Raw genomic sequence first — 16,204 nt, forward strand, 5'->3', positions numbered from 1 at the left:
TACAAGGACTTCTCGGAGCTCATGGGCGTTCATAGACCTGGCATGGATTTTTCTATCCTATGGTCTGTCTGGACATACTCTAAAATGTTAAAGTCCTGCATCTGTTTTCCCCGTTGTAAGATGCCTTTTCTAATAATATATTCTTTCTGCTTTTTTGTGATCTGAAATCTGAGTTCTTTACTTGCACTTACACAAGACTTTTGCTGTTACTTTTGTAATAGTTAGTGTGCATTTGTTCTGGAGAATTTTGCTAAAGATGGTTTAAAACTTGTGTTTACTTTTAGGGTGAGAATCCCTTTGAAATCGTTGAACAAACGGGACAATCAGTAGTTGAGGAAACAACTGATACAAATGATGAAGACAATGAGCAAAACGAAGAGGAGGACATTGATGGTGAAAACGATGAAAATGAGGAGCAGATAATGTGGAGGCAGAAAATGCGGATGCTGCTGAGGATGCTGGTGATGCTGCTGACCCAAATGATTACTCTGGGCACTTAACCACGACTGATGAAAACTAGTTGAGAAACTGCCCTGAAATACCAAACACTTTAGCACACTGCATTGGTGGACTTAAAGAACGTTTTGCGCAAAGTTGAGCCGTTCGTTCACCCTGCATGCATTCCACTTCTGTTTTAATTACCTATGGGCAAACCGGTTTTAAGTTTTGTTTTTTTAGTAAACTAAAGCTTGTATTAAACACAGCAAATGCTTCAGTATTCTTCAAGTGTAAATTGATTTGTTCATGGTTATGTTTTGAGTAATTTTGAGCAGTTGGGTTTCTAAACATTACAATGTGATTTTTGAAGTTTTTAGCGCCCAATGTAGTGTTGTATATAATTCAAGCTGTTGTAGCAAAGAAACCCTGTTTATGTCCTGCAGTAATAAAGGTCTACAACAAGATTGTACACTTATTTTGCACCTCTCCTATATGGTACTGTCTACCTGAGGAAATAGAAATTTTTAGGTAATCAATGTGTCCCCCACTCGCACCCCATCCATGCACCCATGTTCCATGTATGTCGTGTAATTTCCTTCCCGGGCCTGCCATAAAGACGCATATGCATTTGCGTCCAACGTTAACATGTCAGTTATTCAGTCGTCCAAGAAAACCACGTTAATTTGGCTTTTAGGCCTATGGTGCCAACGCCTTTACATGGTCACTTTTAATTATTGCAAAGCACACGTTCTTCACGTTTTTCTGGCTCAGCCGAGCCAGGCCCTTAATTGAGGCTCCGAGTCTTCTCTGTCTCTGAAAACTGCAGTTTAGGTATGCATCCCTGACCTCTACCTTACTTCCTGCCCAGCGAAGCGATGCCCGGCTCGGCCTGGCCTGCCTGCCAAGACAGTATTTTGCCTACAGTTATCTGCTCAGCCTCCGCAAAAACACATTCCAGTCTAGTGAAATAGGTAAACATATTCCCGGCTGCAGAGCAAAGGGCCCGGCCTTCCTGTCTCCTTGCAAGTAATTTACTGTACTCGTTACCATGGTAGGCCCATGGCCCCGCGCATTGCACCAAGACACGTATGCACCCACTAGCATTCAGTATTGAACGGCCTCTGCCCGAGAGACCTTTTACTTCAGACAACACATCCTCCAAACACCAGATACCAGATATGCTATAGGTGCAGGTCGTTCTGACATCCCAGACACCAAGACTCTTCTACTAGAGCTAAAGTCAAGCCCCCCCAGCTCTCCCCAGTTACACGTCATGCTCAGTTGTGTACGCACACAGGGTAAAGGTTTCTGCTGACCCTGCAGAATTTCTCTATGCATCCACCCACCTATGACACTTCTGTGACGTTTCCAGTACACACCTCCGTGTACGCCCCCTTACACGCCTTCTTTCTAGAACAACGACACAAATACAGAACTTTCCTGACTTCACATTTTGTTCCCGTTCCACCCCCAGTAAGGAAAACTTTTTACATAGACAGACAGAATCCCTTACGAGAAGTTCATCCCGTCCGGAAGACAGACGGTACACTTGAACGAGTATTTGTCTACACCCCCTTAACCAAAATGGAATTATTGGAAATGAAAAAATTAGTGCCCTGTCATGATAAAGATCCAGCATGGTTCCACCGTGAATTAAAAGACATGCTCCGTATGGGGGAGTATACGTATCCCGATATTATTAAAATGTTGAAAGTTCTGTTGCCTGCAGGGATTTACGAAAAACTTAAAGAAAAAGAATGGGAGGTGGGAGAGAAAAAGATTGATTGGGCAGAATTAGAAAACAAAGAAAATACGCGAATCCCTGGCACTGATCTTGGGGAAAAAGCTAAAGGATTACCAGAAATATTAGTACAGGTTTTGCCAAGATTATTGACAACTAAAAAGGAAGACTGGGATGCAATCTCAGCCTGCAAACAGAAACAAGACGAAGACACTAGTGATTTTTATTCCAGATTTGAGAAATGTTTTATTATTAATAGTGGCCTGAAAACAAGTAGTGAATCATACCCACATCTTTTTGTGACCAAATTAGTAGAGAATTCCTTACCACAAGTTAAAAATAGAGTACTGAAAGTCGAGAGTACATGGCAAGCAAATAGCCCTTCTCAGATGTTACAAATGTTACAGTACCACCAGAATCGAATTAGAGAGTAACACGAACATGAACAGAGACGTATTAAAGATACAAAAATGAAAGTACTAGTTGCTCAGTCTGTCCCAGCTGACGGTCAGAAGAAGGGTATGGCACCGCCAGGTCATTCTGCAGCTCCTGTTAAAGGGAACTGCTACTACTGTAAACAGCCAGGTCACTATATAAACGAATGTGCCGTTTTAAAATACAATATCGCTACAGGCAGGACGAAAGAAAGACTGCGTCCACCTAGACAAGAACATGTTCCACAACATAGTCCACAGAACACGCAACCTCCACAGAACACGCAACAGACAGTAGCTGTACCCCAGCCCCAACCCATTGCTGCCACACAACATGTCACGCAACAAATGTACCAGTATGCACAGTCAGATTACCCCGATTATCAGCAGTACTCATGAAACAGCCTAGAGAGGGAGGTTGGCTTGCCCCTTATCGAGGTTCCTGTAGATCAAGAGGGTCCCTATGTACATAGTCAGGTATTAGGGAAAGACAGAACATTTTTGATTGACACGGGGGCGAGCAGAACTACCATCAGTCATGACGAGGTTCCAGGGGCACCCCTCTCAGGCTCACAGAATGTTTCCCTGGGTTTTTCAGGAAAGCCTATTGTTAACGAAGTGTCAAAGCCAGTTTCCCTAGAAGTTGGTCCATTGTCCCGTACCACAGACTTGTTACTTACGAAAGCATGTCCTGAAAATCTGCTTGGTATTAAAACATTGAAAGCACTAGGAGCAGTAATATGTTGTTCTCCGGAAGGAGTGAGATTGTTTTTACGTGATTTTAAAGGACATTATGTGTTAAGAGATTTTGATCCAAGATTGCAGAATGTACCACAGCATTTATGGGCACAAGGTCCGACTGATGTTGGTTGCATGCATATTACACCTTATCGTGTTACTCTCAAACAAGGAGTTGTACTGCCTCGAATCCGACAATACAAGTTGCCACCTGAGGCTGTAGCAGCCTTACTGAAAATTATTGACGAGCTCATTGCTCAAGGAGTGGTTATATAAACCGACTCCAATGTATGTAATTCTCCAATCATTCCGATTCTTAAGCGAACTGATCCAAATGCACCTCCGGTCTACAGATTGGTGATCGACCTTCGAGAGTTAAATAAATGCATAATACCCCAGTACCCAGTGGTCCCAGATATTTCTTCCTTATTGACTGCCATTGATTCCGAAGCAGCGTTCTTTACTGTCATCGATCTCAAGAACGCCTTCTTTAGTGTCCCCATTTATCCGGAAAGCCAGTATCTTTTCGGATTCTGTTTAAATGGCCGAAGCTTCAAATTTGCACGTGCTCCTCAAGGGTTCACCGAAAGTCCTAGTATTTACAGCCAAGCCCTGAAACGACAACTAGACAGTATTCATATGCCTACTGACACTGCCCTACTCCAATATGTTGACGATCTGTTAATTACAGCACGAACAGAACGTGATTGCGAACGTGCATCACTGACAGTCTTGTATTTTCTGGCCGAAAAAGGGCATAAAGTGTCCCCTTCGAAGCTACAATTCTGTGCCCAGCAAGTGGTATACCTTGGACACTTGCTGTCCAAGAGGGGTAGACAGTTGACACCTGACCGCATCCAGTTAATTGCACATCTTCCACAACCCAAGACACAAAAGGAAGTACGGGCCTTCATTGGCCTCACTTCTTACTGTAGACAATGGATTCCTCAGTATGCATATCTAGCCAAGCCACTCATACAGTTGACAACACAGGAGGCAGCGACTTCGACTGTCCTCCCTTGGACTCAAGAACATACACTTGCTTTTAACGAATTGAAGAAAGCCCTATGTCAAGCACCAGTTTTAGCGACACACAATGTTACAGCAAACCTTTTACACTTTTTGTCACTGAACGCGATGGCACAGCATTATCTGTTCTTACACAAGATCAAGCAGGAAAACACAAGCCTTGTGCTTATTTTTCTAGTACATTGGATCCAGTAGCCCAGGCTTTGCCTGCATGTCTAAAATCAGTCGCAGCAACAGCTCTAGCTATCAGACAAAGTGATTCCATAGTATTAGGACATCCCTTGACAGTACAGGTTCCACACTCCGTGGAAGTTCTCTTAAACAGAACACAGACTCAGCACTTGACCATAGCGAGACTGACCGGTTATGAACTGACACTGTTTCAGCCACACATAGAGATCAGACGTGGCAACACCTTAAACCCTGCCACATTGTTACCCTCAAGTACAACTGACCCTACACCACATGACTGCGTGGAAGTCATTAATACCGTTACAAAACCCAGACAAGACTTGACAGACATTGCATTGCCCGACCCAGACCTGACACTTTACGTGGATGGTTCATGTATGAGAACAAGCACAGGAGAGTTAGTGGCCGCATATGCAGTGACCACTGAAACTGAAGTCATAGAAACACATTGTATTGACACACTGTCTGCTCAAGCAGCAGAGCTCATCGCTCTGACCCAAGCCTGCATACGAGCCAAGAACCTGAATGCAAACATATACACAGATTCACAGTACGCATTCGGAGTCGTTCACGACTTCGGTATCCTCTGGCAAGAAAGAGGTTTTTTAACTTCTCACGGCGCCAAGATACAGCATGGTCCCCTCATTCAAGCTCTATTAGAAGCAATACACTTGCCTACAGCCATAGCCATCATGAAGTGCAAAGCACATACTAAAGTTACTAACACTATTTCCAGGGTAACGACCTGGCAGATCGAACAGCTAAACTCACAGCTCAGACTCAAACAGACATACCGACTAACACGACAAAGACTGAAGTAGCTCCACTGACGCATTGCATGACAGTTAAGGATCCCACACTAGATGTACTCGACATACAGGCACATGCAACTCCAGATGAAATCAAGAAATGGACTGAACAAGGAGGGATCCAGACAGATCAGGGATGGATGACGAAGGGAAGAGCCACATGGTTTCTCCCCGACTCTATGGTTCAAGTTATCATTAATACAGCACATAGTCCAGCACACTTAGGAGAAAAAGCCATGCTAGACAGCATCCAGAATATTTGGTTCAACAAGCATTTACGTGCAGCAGCAAAACAGAAAGTACGTACCTGCATGATCTGTTGTCAGTTCAATCCAGGCAAAGGTATCCCCGTGGAACAAGGTGGATTTCATCCTCCTGACCATCCTTTCGAAGTCCTCCAGATGGATTATATCCAGATGGACAGATGCCGAGGATTCAAGTATGTCCTCGTAGTTGTATGTGCCCTTTCCAGATGGACAGAAGCGTACCCAGTCCCAGATTACACTGCCGTGACCACTGCCAAACAGTTGGTTTGTGAATTTTTCCCGCGATACGGCTTGCCCCGTGTCGTGTACTCTGATAATGGACAGCCATTCTCGTCCGAACTCATGAAACAGGTATCACTCCTGTTAGGATACCAGTGGAAATTTCACTGTGTACGACACCCCGAAGCAGCTGGTCTCGTTGAGAGACATAATCAAACTCTGAAAACACGGATAGCGAAGGTCTGTGTAGAAAAAGGTGTAGATTGGATGGTAGCCCGGCCGGTTGCCCTCTTTTACATGCATATGGTAGCCCATTCCAGAACCGGACTGTCTCCTTATGAGATTGTTTTCGGTCGACCTCCAAACATGTGGGGTACGCCTATGACTCGTAAGATTACTGATGTTGATAGTAACATGCTGACAGATTACCTGGCTTCCTTGATGTCTGCACTACTCTCTTGTCGTTCACAGGTCGTGGCTGCCTTCCCGGACAACACCCAAGTGAAACCGCATGAAATCGTTCCGGGTGACCTGGTATTGGTCCGCAACTTTGACCGCTCAAGCCCTCTGGAGCCCAGGTGGAAGGAACCGAAACTGGTGTTGATGACCACGAGGTCCGCTGTGAAGATTGAAGGAAGAAAAGGGTGGCTCCATTCCAGCCACATCAAGCGCTTTCATGGACCGTGTCCAACGACTTTTCCCAAGGACTGCCCCGATACTGACTCTAAACTCCCCCTGTTAGAGAAAACTCTGCAACAGGAGTACAAATCTAAACTAAGGTCTAGTAAGTCAGACAGCGTTTAATTGTTTAAGTCCCCCTCGGGTGAAGCGGTTAGACAGGTTTCTGACATGTATAAGATAGACCCAAATAGTCAGAGAGATAGGCGAATCGAAAAGAGAGAAAAATATTGCAAAAACCTGCACAGCAGATGCGTCATTACTTTAATTTTTATGTTTGTTCTGAGTATATCGATTGTATGCATAAGTTTAATGCTACATGTTTTCTTTCCTCCTCCTGGTTCCCATGTACATACTTCCTCTAATGACACTGCAGAGCACACTTTCAGTGACCTGCCCCCTCACGAGCTGTCCTATCGATTAGCAATGCGCAACAACACTTTCATTCGTATGTTACACCATACTCACCAGACCAGCAATGCCACAAATTGCTGGGTATGTGGCCGACTCCCACCCTATCAGAAATTCAAGGGAGCTCTGCCCCTCTTTCCCTACCCGTTTACACATAATGGTTCGTGCGGAGCATGGTTTGCTTTAATGTCCTCCCTAGACAGTAAGTCCAAGGTTTCCCAAGGCAATTGGATATGGGGGAACCTGAATACAGTCATGAATAAAGCATGTTTCCCAGACGCAGATGGTCTTCCCCAAAGGACAGGGACCGATCTAGAAAATGAAGTGTATGAATTAGGTAATTTTTCCCTCAATTTCATGATTCTGAACGTCCAGTCCGAGACTAATTCGGACTTGCCGTTTATAACAGTTTTACCAGTGAAAGGCGAATTATGCGTTAGAAAGAATGGTTCAGTACATCTAGGACACAGTGATTGTAATACTGTAGTCGAATTCAGTGATAAAGGAAAGTCTACTTTCAAAGCCTCTCGCCATTCCTATTTTATTTGTGGTCAGACAGCCTATGTACATCTGCCCTTGGATTGGGATGGAACGTGTTATATTGCGTTCCTATTACCACCTGTTTTTCTAGCCCCACCTGATTATCATCGAAATTCACATCTTGTGCATGTAAGACATAGAAGGGAGATCAAGACCCCGATTGTCGATCAGACTGAAACATCATTGGAGCAATATACAGATTTCAATAAAGGATTCTTTTTCTTCATAGGCCCCATTCAAAATAGTAAATTAATACGTAGATTAACCAGAACTTTGGAAGCAGTAGTGAATGAGACTACTTCTGCTTTGGGTAACCTGACCAAAGAGCAGTCTGCTATGAGACTTGTTGTTCTTCAAAACAGCCTTGTTCTTGACGTCATCCTGGCCGATAGGGGCGGGGCTTGTAGAGTGATCGGATCCAGTTGTTGCGTGTTTATTCCTAATAACGCGCCATCAGTGTATAAAGCGATCACAAGGCTTCATGAGATAGCTCACCTGATACATCAGAATCCTGGCACCTGGACTTGGTCCGGTTGGCTCTGGAGTGTGATATCCGCCTGGGGATGGAAAGTGTTATCATTCCTAGGAATAATACTGCTTATTCTATTCAGTTGTTGTCTCTGTCTACAATGTGGGCCAGCGATTTGCGGCTTGTGCGCCACAGCTTGTATTCCCCGTCCAAGTTCACGTTCCCGTTCCAGAATGAAAAAAGACGAGCAAATGATGTTATACGAACAGATAGATGGTCTCATGAAAATAGATATATCCTAAAGGGTGTAGTAGGGGCCAAGGAGGGAATGAGGAAATAGAAATTTTTAGGTAATCAATGTGTCCCCCACTCGCACCCCATCCATGCACCCATGTTCCATGTATGTCGTGTAATTCCCTTCCCGTGCCTGCCATGAAGACGCATATGCATTTGCGTCCAACGTTAACATGTCAGTTATTCAGTCCTCCAAGAAAACCACGTTAATTTGGCTTTTAGGCCTATGGTGCCAACGTCTTTACATGGTGCACTTTTAATTATTGCAAAGCACACGTGCTTCACGTTTTTCTGGCTCAGCCAAGCCAGGCCCTTAATTGAGGCTCCGAGTCTTCTCTGTCTCTGAAAACTGCAGTTTAGGTATGCATCCCTGACCTCTACCTTACTTCCTGCCCAGCGAAGCGGTGCCCGGCTCGGCCTGGCCTGCCAAGACAGTATTTTGCCTACAGTTATCTGCTCAGCCTCCGCAAAAACACAGTCCAGTCTAGTGAAATAGGTAAACATATTCCCGGCAGCAGAGCAAAGGGCCCGCCCTTCCTGTCTCCTTGCAAGTAATTTACTGTACTCATTACCATGGTAGGCCCATGGCCCCGCGCATTGCACCAAGACACGTATGCACCCACTAGCATTCAGTATTGAACGGCCTCTGCCCGAGAGACCTTTTACTTCAGACAACACATCCTCCAAATACCAGATACCAGATATGCTATAGGTGCAGGTCGTTCTGACATCCCAGACACCAAGACTCTTCTACTAGAGCTAAAGTCAAGCCCCCCCAGCTCTCCCCAGTTACACTTCATGCTCAGTTGCGCACGCACACAGGTTAAAGGTTTCTGCTGACCCTGCAGAATTTCTCTATGCATCCACCCACCTATGACACTTCTGTGACGTTTCCAGTACACACCTCCGTGTACGCCCCCTTACACGCCTTCTTTTACGCCCATGTGTTCTTATCTCTCTCTTTTCACTTGTTACGCCTACTGTATTCATTTAAATTATACTGTTTTACTATATATGATGTGTGATGTTAATAACATGTTGAATATCCCTTCCTGAACCTTAGTGGTGATGGAACCCGATGTCCAGTTTCTCGAGATACTTGATTAAAGCCCGTATGACTCAGATACCACGGACTCTGCCTCTCATTTTATTGAGCTATCCTTATTGTCATTTAATGTATAGAAAAATAGTCCCGGTAATTTTATTTACCACATACCTCAAAGAACAGTATACTCAAGTTCGTGTATAATTTGCAATGTCTGGTGGCGGTACCACCACACAGAGTGGGCAAGGGCAGAGAAAATGATGGATTGTATGTGTTTGGACTATGGTGAGAATACACTGGAAAAGGACCAGGTCAAGTGCAGAGATTTAATAGATAAGGCATAACAAAGGAGGTGGCAACAAGGGGCAGGAGGGTCCATGAGTGGTGGAGGCTGGGTTTCTTAATCCGTGTCCTACCTACTGTGTTGCAAGCATAAGACACAGTGACGACCAGAGCCCCTTACTTTGTCTCCCCCCCCCATTACATTGTCAATTAGGGTGGAGGGAGGGAATGCAAAGGAGTAAAATACATGTCTACAGATGTACTGGTATGTTCAGGACACTGGATCAATCACTGAAGAACCAAGGTCAGATATAAAAGAAGATACACAAAAGAAGGCTGCACAAATAGGACGGCAGATCTTGTACACAAACTGGTAAGTCAGCAAAAGAACAACAGGGCTAAGAACACTGGAACGGACGCTACGCTGTGGAACTGATTGCGATGAAAGGTTGAAAGAAACTAAAAAAAGCAGAGTTCAAATAAAACAAGCATTTGCAATACAATAGTTCTCGCATTAGGAAAGTTTGAGCTATTGTTATTGTAAATGACACATTTTTTATGTATGTGCTGGTTTTGAAAATAGCGAAATTAATAGCTTCGACATTTACAATGCCAATAGTTATAACTTTTGCAAATGTGACACCTATAGCATTTGTAATGCGATGTGTTGTATTTACGTGACTTAGATGTATTGATATTACAAATAACAATGGCTTTTAATTTTTGTTTAATAATTAATACTTAAATAAAAGTTATTGTAATTTATAATGGCAATAGCTTAAACTTTTGTAAATAACTTTTGTGAAGATTATGTTCGATGTATTTTATTGTGACGAAAATCCAAGAACAGAAGTGAAATATTAACATCTTTTTGTGACATTTGTAATAAAGCTTGAAACATTGAGAGAACATATTTGAACCAGTTGTTAAATGGTTGCACAGATTGATGCTGTGGTGGCGCTGAGTGATGTTGTGGTGGTGACGGGTGATGCTGTGGCATTCAGTGATGCTGTGGTAGCGCATAAGTGATGTTGTGGTGCCCCTGAGTGATGCTGTGGTGGTGCTGAGTGATGCTGTGGTGATGCGATAGATAGAGTGAGTGCGATAGATAGATAAAGTGAGGGCGGTAGATAGATAGTGAGGGCGGTAGATAGATAGTGACGGCGGTAGATAGAGGTCGATAGATAGATAGAGTGAGGCCGATAGAGTAAGGTCATGAGATGGATAGATAGACTGAGGGTGATAGATAGAGTGAGGGTGATAGATATATAGATAGTGAGGGCGATAGATAGAGTGAGTGAGGGCGATAGATTGAGGACGATAGATAGAGGGCGATAGATAGATAGAGTGAGGGCAATAGATAGAGTAAGGGCGATAAATAGATAGTGTAATTATGTGGCACTGAGTGGTATTTTGAGTGTATGTTGCTTTGAGCGCAGTGGAATTATGTGGCGTGGAATTATGTGGCAATGAGTGGTATTTGGAGTGTATGTTGCATTGAGTGCAGTGTAATTATGTGGCGTGTAACTATGTGGCACTGAGTTGTATTTGGAGTGTATGCTGCATTGAGTGCAGTGTAATTATGTAGCATATAATTATGTGGCACTGAATGATTTTGTGTGGAGTGTGTGTTGCATCAGTAGAGTGAAATTATGTGGCGTGTAATTATGTGGCACTGAGTGGTATATAAAGTGTGTTGCATTGAGTGCAGTGTCATAATGTGGCACTAAGTTGTATTTGGAGTGTATGTTGCATTGAGTGCAGTGTAATTATGTGGCGTGTAACTATGTGGCACTAAGTGGTATTTGGAGTGTATGTTGCATGGAGTGCAGTGTAATTATGTGGCACTGAGTGGTATTTGGAGTGTATGTTGCAGTGAGTGCAGTGTAATTAAGTGGCAATGAGTGGTATTTGGAGTGTATGTTGCATGGAGTGCAGTGTAATTGTGTGGTGTGTAATTATGTGGCACTGAGTGGTATTTGGAGTGTATGTTTCATTGAGTGCAGTGTAATTATGTGACAATGAGTGATATTTGGAGTGTATGTTGCATTGAGTGCAGTGTAATTATGTGACAATGAGTGATATTTGGAGTGTATGTTGCATTGAGTGCAGTGTAATTGTGTGGCGTGTAATTATGTGGCACTGAGTGGTATTGTTTGGAGTGTATGTGGGATGTTGGGGAGGGGGCTCGGGGGGTGAGGGGGGCACCTGGTTCCCTTACATATTGCTGGAATAATGTAGGGGCAGGGGGCTGCCTCCCTGGCCTGCTCTTCTCACTCTGGGAACTGCTGGCTGTCTTGTGTGCACAGTTACCTACAGCCCACCTTGGGGTGTAACTGGGAATCTGACATTCTCAGAAACTGCCCACAATGTGTAGGCCAATACTGCAGGGGGGTGGGGGCTTAGTCTAATGTGGGAGAGGATGTGGTGCTACGGCCACACCTGTTCACTTTGGAAATGGGAATCGGGTTCCAATCTCGGCGCCGGCTCAACATCCTGTGATTCTGGGCAAATCACTTTATCTCACCTTGCCTATAAAAATAATAATAACATAAAATGAATGTGAATGTAACGGGTGTTCTTCCGGTCCAGCTCGCGCTCCATAAAGCTGCCCCCAGTCCAGCTCACTCTGCCTGTGCAGCGTCGGGTGAGATAAGCTAGTGACGTCACCGGAGTGGAACGTGCTAGCTGTAGCTCTCTATGGTCCCAGAGGCGCTCTATGTGCGGAGACAGTGCATGTTCCAGGCTGCGGTTTGCAGTGCTATACTTTAAAGCTATGGGTCTTTTATGGCCGGAGGTGGCACCCCAGGGGGGAGCACTGGCCTGTTCGATGCTGGTCAAAGGCTCTTTGGTGAGGTGTGAGATTGGAGAGGGGGCTGAGGGTTTTCTGGGGGACGAGGTGTCACTGTAAGGCCTGGTAGCTGCTGGATAATCAGCAGAGCTGGGGATGGCAAAAAACATCCACTCTGCCTATGGGGACCTTGTGACACCAGCTGGGTGAATCACCCACCGAGGTGTTCCTTTCTTGCTTTAAAGAGTTCGATTTTTCTTGTGTGTTTTTTCTGCACTTTTATTTAGCGCTAACTCTATCGGAAGGTATTGCAGCGCTTTAAATGAACACTAGTTACATCACACAAGGTCACTTTTTAAACAAGAAAAACAAGCATTTTCGGAAATTATGTACAATATTCCATTTGTGGAGTGCTGCATTCGGGGCCGGAGCTGAATTTTATTCAGAGGGGGACTGCAGTAATGGACTGCGGTGGGTCTGCTGTTATACCAATGGCATAAATCACGGCAAGCCCGACTCTGCGCCCGCAGGCACCAGATCCCGACTGTCAGGGCAGTCGGGAGGCAGCGGGAAAGGTCGGAGGTGCCAGGGAGAGGGGGCTGGACACGGACAGGAACTGAGGAACAGAGGAAGCAAGAAAGAAAGAGGAAGACAAGGTAGGAAAGGAGAGGAGGAAGAAAATAAGATGATACGGAAGGAGGAAGGGCGACAAGAGAAGAGTGGGATAAAAGGAGGAGGGTGTTATGACGGAGGAGAACAGAAGTGGATTGACAGAATAAAGACTAAGGAAATAAAGCGCGAAAACTAAGGAAGCAGTAGAGGCAGGGTGGAAGGAATAGAGGGGAAAGACTGAGAAAGGCAGAAGCACAGAGAGAAAGAAAGACTGAATAGGATGGGGCAATGTTGCAAAGAACGAGGAACGAGGTAAGAAAGAGAAAACAGGAGCGAGAACAAGGAAGGTGGAATAAAGAAGTGGAAATCAAATAAGGAAGGCAGTAATAAAGACAATATGAGAATACAGGGGATAAAGTTGTAGAAAATATGGAGGAAGGGGAAGAAAGGAGAAAGTACACAAAAGCATGTAAGAAAATAAAAAGATGCATCGAAGATGAAGAATGGGAGACAGGGAGATTGACAAAGAGGAATACACAAAGGAGGAGACTGAGTGAAAGAGACAGAAATGGAAGGGAAGTGAACAAGTCAGTGTAAAGTGGTAGGTGGAATGAAGCATTGGCCGTGCGGCCGGGCCGCAAAGAACACCAAAAAAAGCGAGAAAAACAAGCTCTGGCATTGCGCGGAGGTGGGCGGGGCAGCGGCTTCCTTTGAAGTCTGATGCCGAGGCATGGTGTGGGATGTGGCTATCGATGTGCACGCGCCTGGCTCACATGAACTGTATCGAATCTGCAGTTTGGGGAGACTTTTCGGAAGCCTTCCTATAATCTCGCCGAACAATGCTTACGCATTGGTTCAGCGAGACCTAAATTGAATGTGTCCGTCAGTAACACAACTGGTGCTCATCTAAAGCGCTCTGATGCCTTCAGGTCTAGTTCGCGCTATATAAAATCCCCCCCCCCCCAAAAAAAAATGTTATAAACTTCACACAGGATGACTCCCTTCAGGAAGTCCTGCACTGCTGCAAGATCCTTCTCAGTCCAGGTCGGCACCTCTGGAACTCAATTCCTGCAAGAAGACTTGACATCCACCTCAAATTTTGAAAGCCTTCAAACCTGGCTGTTTATAGTTCCGTGAAGCTGTGAGACAGCACGCTGCTAAAGCACAGGGGGCACAGGTTTGCACTCACAGAGGTGTAGTTTGGTCAGTTAGATTGGGGGTGTGAGCTTCAGATTTCCCAACAATTGCGCTGGCATTTAATGTTATAATACATTATACAACAAGCAAGGTGCATGAGAGGGGCTAAAGTGGCAGTGGGAAGGGAGACAAATGAGGATGGGTAGTGGTACTAAGTGAGAGAAAACACAATATTTTGTAAAATAACCAACATTTATGAAGACTTTTAAAACAGAGAGGGAGACAGTGTATTTTTTGTCTGCGTGTATGCAAACATTCCTGGTGAAATCCGACAGACACCTCACCATACCCGACTTAAAGCATCTGTACCCAACTATTTATCAGAAAATTAGGGGGCTCTAGCACCACAAACACCCCTCCTCCCGAAGGTACGTCCCTGTGCACACGCATGCACGACCCCATCTGTACTCACATCTTTCTCCACCATTTCAGATTTAAGGGCAGGTACATATTTGCCGCACAATGATTTTACAATGTCTCTGATTCTCACACAAATCACGCTCAGTACTTCTCATAAAAGCCAGATTCATCCCACATTCCTTTAGCCATGCACACCGAAAGAGCCTCCCTAGACCCTGTTGGCAATCGGAGAGCACCTTACATCCTCACCAGTGGTATAAAGTCAAGTGACCAATAACTGTCCGAGGCAGAGGGATAGGGGCAGAGAAAGAACAAGAACACAAGAGAAAGCAGAGAGACAGCCAGATAAGCAAAGACAGAGAAACGAAAAGGTGGAGTAGAGCAAGAGAGATAAGCGAAAGGGAGAGGCAGAGAGAAACAAAGTGAGAGGGGTGAGTGTGAGGCAGTGAGAGAAAGAAGAAGAGTGAGGGAATAAAGAGATAGCGGCAGAAAGAGAGAAAAGCAGTGTGAAAAGAGAGTGTGCGAGGAAGATAGTGCCTTACACCCCGGCCAGGGGTATAGTGCTATATTAATTCTGCACTATCGAATAAATCAAGTCAAGTAACCAATAACTGTCCGAAGCAGAGGTATGGGGGAGAGAAAAAACAGAAACAAGAGAGAAGGCAGAGGGACAGCCAAAGAAGCAGAAAAACTGAGAGGTGGGGTCGAGCAAGAGAGGGAAGCGAAAGGGAGATGCAGAGAGAAACAAAGTGAGAGGGGTGAGTGCGAGACAGTGAGAGAGAAATAAAAAAGATTGAGGGAATAAAGACAGAGACATAAAGAGGGGGAGAATGCATTTACTTGGGCGAGATTTGAGGCTCTTCATGAGAGAAGGAACATGCTTGAACGTCGATCCCTTTTGGCCCCGCACCTCACTCGCCTGACACATGACAGTTAACCCCAGGCGGACTGGGAATATAGTCCAGTTGGAAGATTGACTGACTCTACCCCACATGTACTGGCCTTTGAGGGGCCTGCTTTAAAACATTGGGTGTCGTGATCCCGGTATGTACATACATGTTCTCAGAATCCATCTCACTTCTGTGTCCTACAGCATTCTGCCCCCTCCCCCAAGCAGCCCCTTGGGCTTTCTTAATGCCTGATGGTGATGAGGTTGCCATGGGAACGGTTTTGGCTCACAGATGTAGAGACACATCGCTCGGTGGGGCGCTGAGTGTCTAGACAAGGAGGACCCTAAGCTGAGCCACCGTCAGAAATGAAACAAGACGTCAGCGTTTAGTTGCTTCGGCCGTGAAATGTATCCAATTAAAAAAAAAAGCACGCGCCACTGAGAGCATATGTCTTTAATTATGGCGGCCGAGTCTGGCCGCCATAATTGAAGACCTATGGGCTTTGGTGTGCGTATCAGACACCAATAGGCCATGGGCGGAGCTACGCGACCGCCTATGGCCTATTGCATGGTCTGTTATAAAATAGCACTCATGCAAAGCCCAATCAAAATGGACATTGAAATGCACATGCACGAGCTATGTGGAATTTCAAGGTCCATTTTTGAAACCCTAGTAAAAGGGCTTTTCGCTCGCTTCGCTTGCAAGCCCTAAAAAGGTGAAAAAGATATCGTACATGATGACAAGACACTGGGGTAACACTCTTTTGTCT

Source organism: Lissotriton vulgaris, unplaced genomic scaffold (genome assembly GCF_964263255.1).
Source record: "Lissotriton vulgaris unplaced genomic scaffold, aLisVul1.2 SCAFFOLD_1003, whole genome shotgun sequence".
Taxonomy (NCBI): Eukaryota; Metazoa; Chordata; class Amphibia; order Caudata; family Salamandridae; genus Lissotriton; species Lissotriton vulgaris.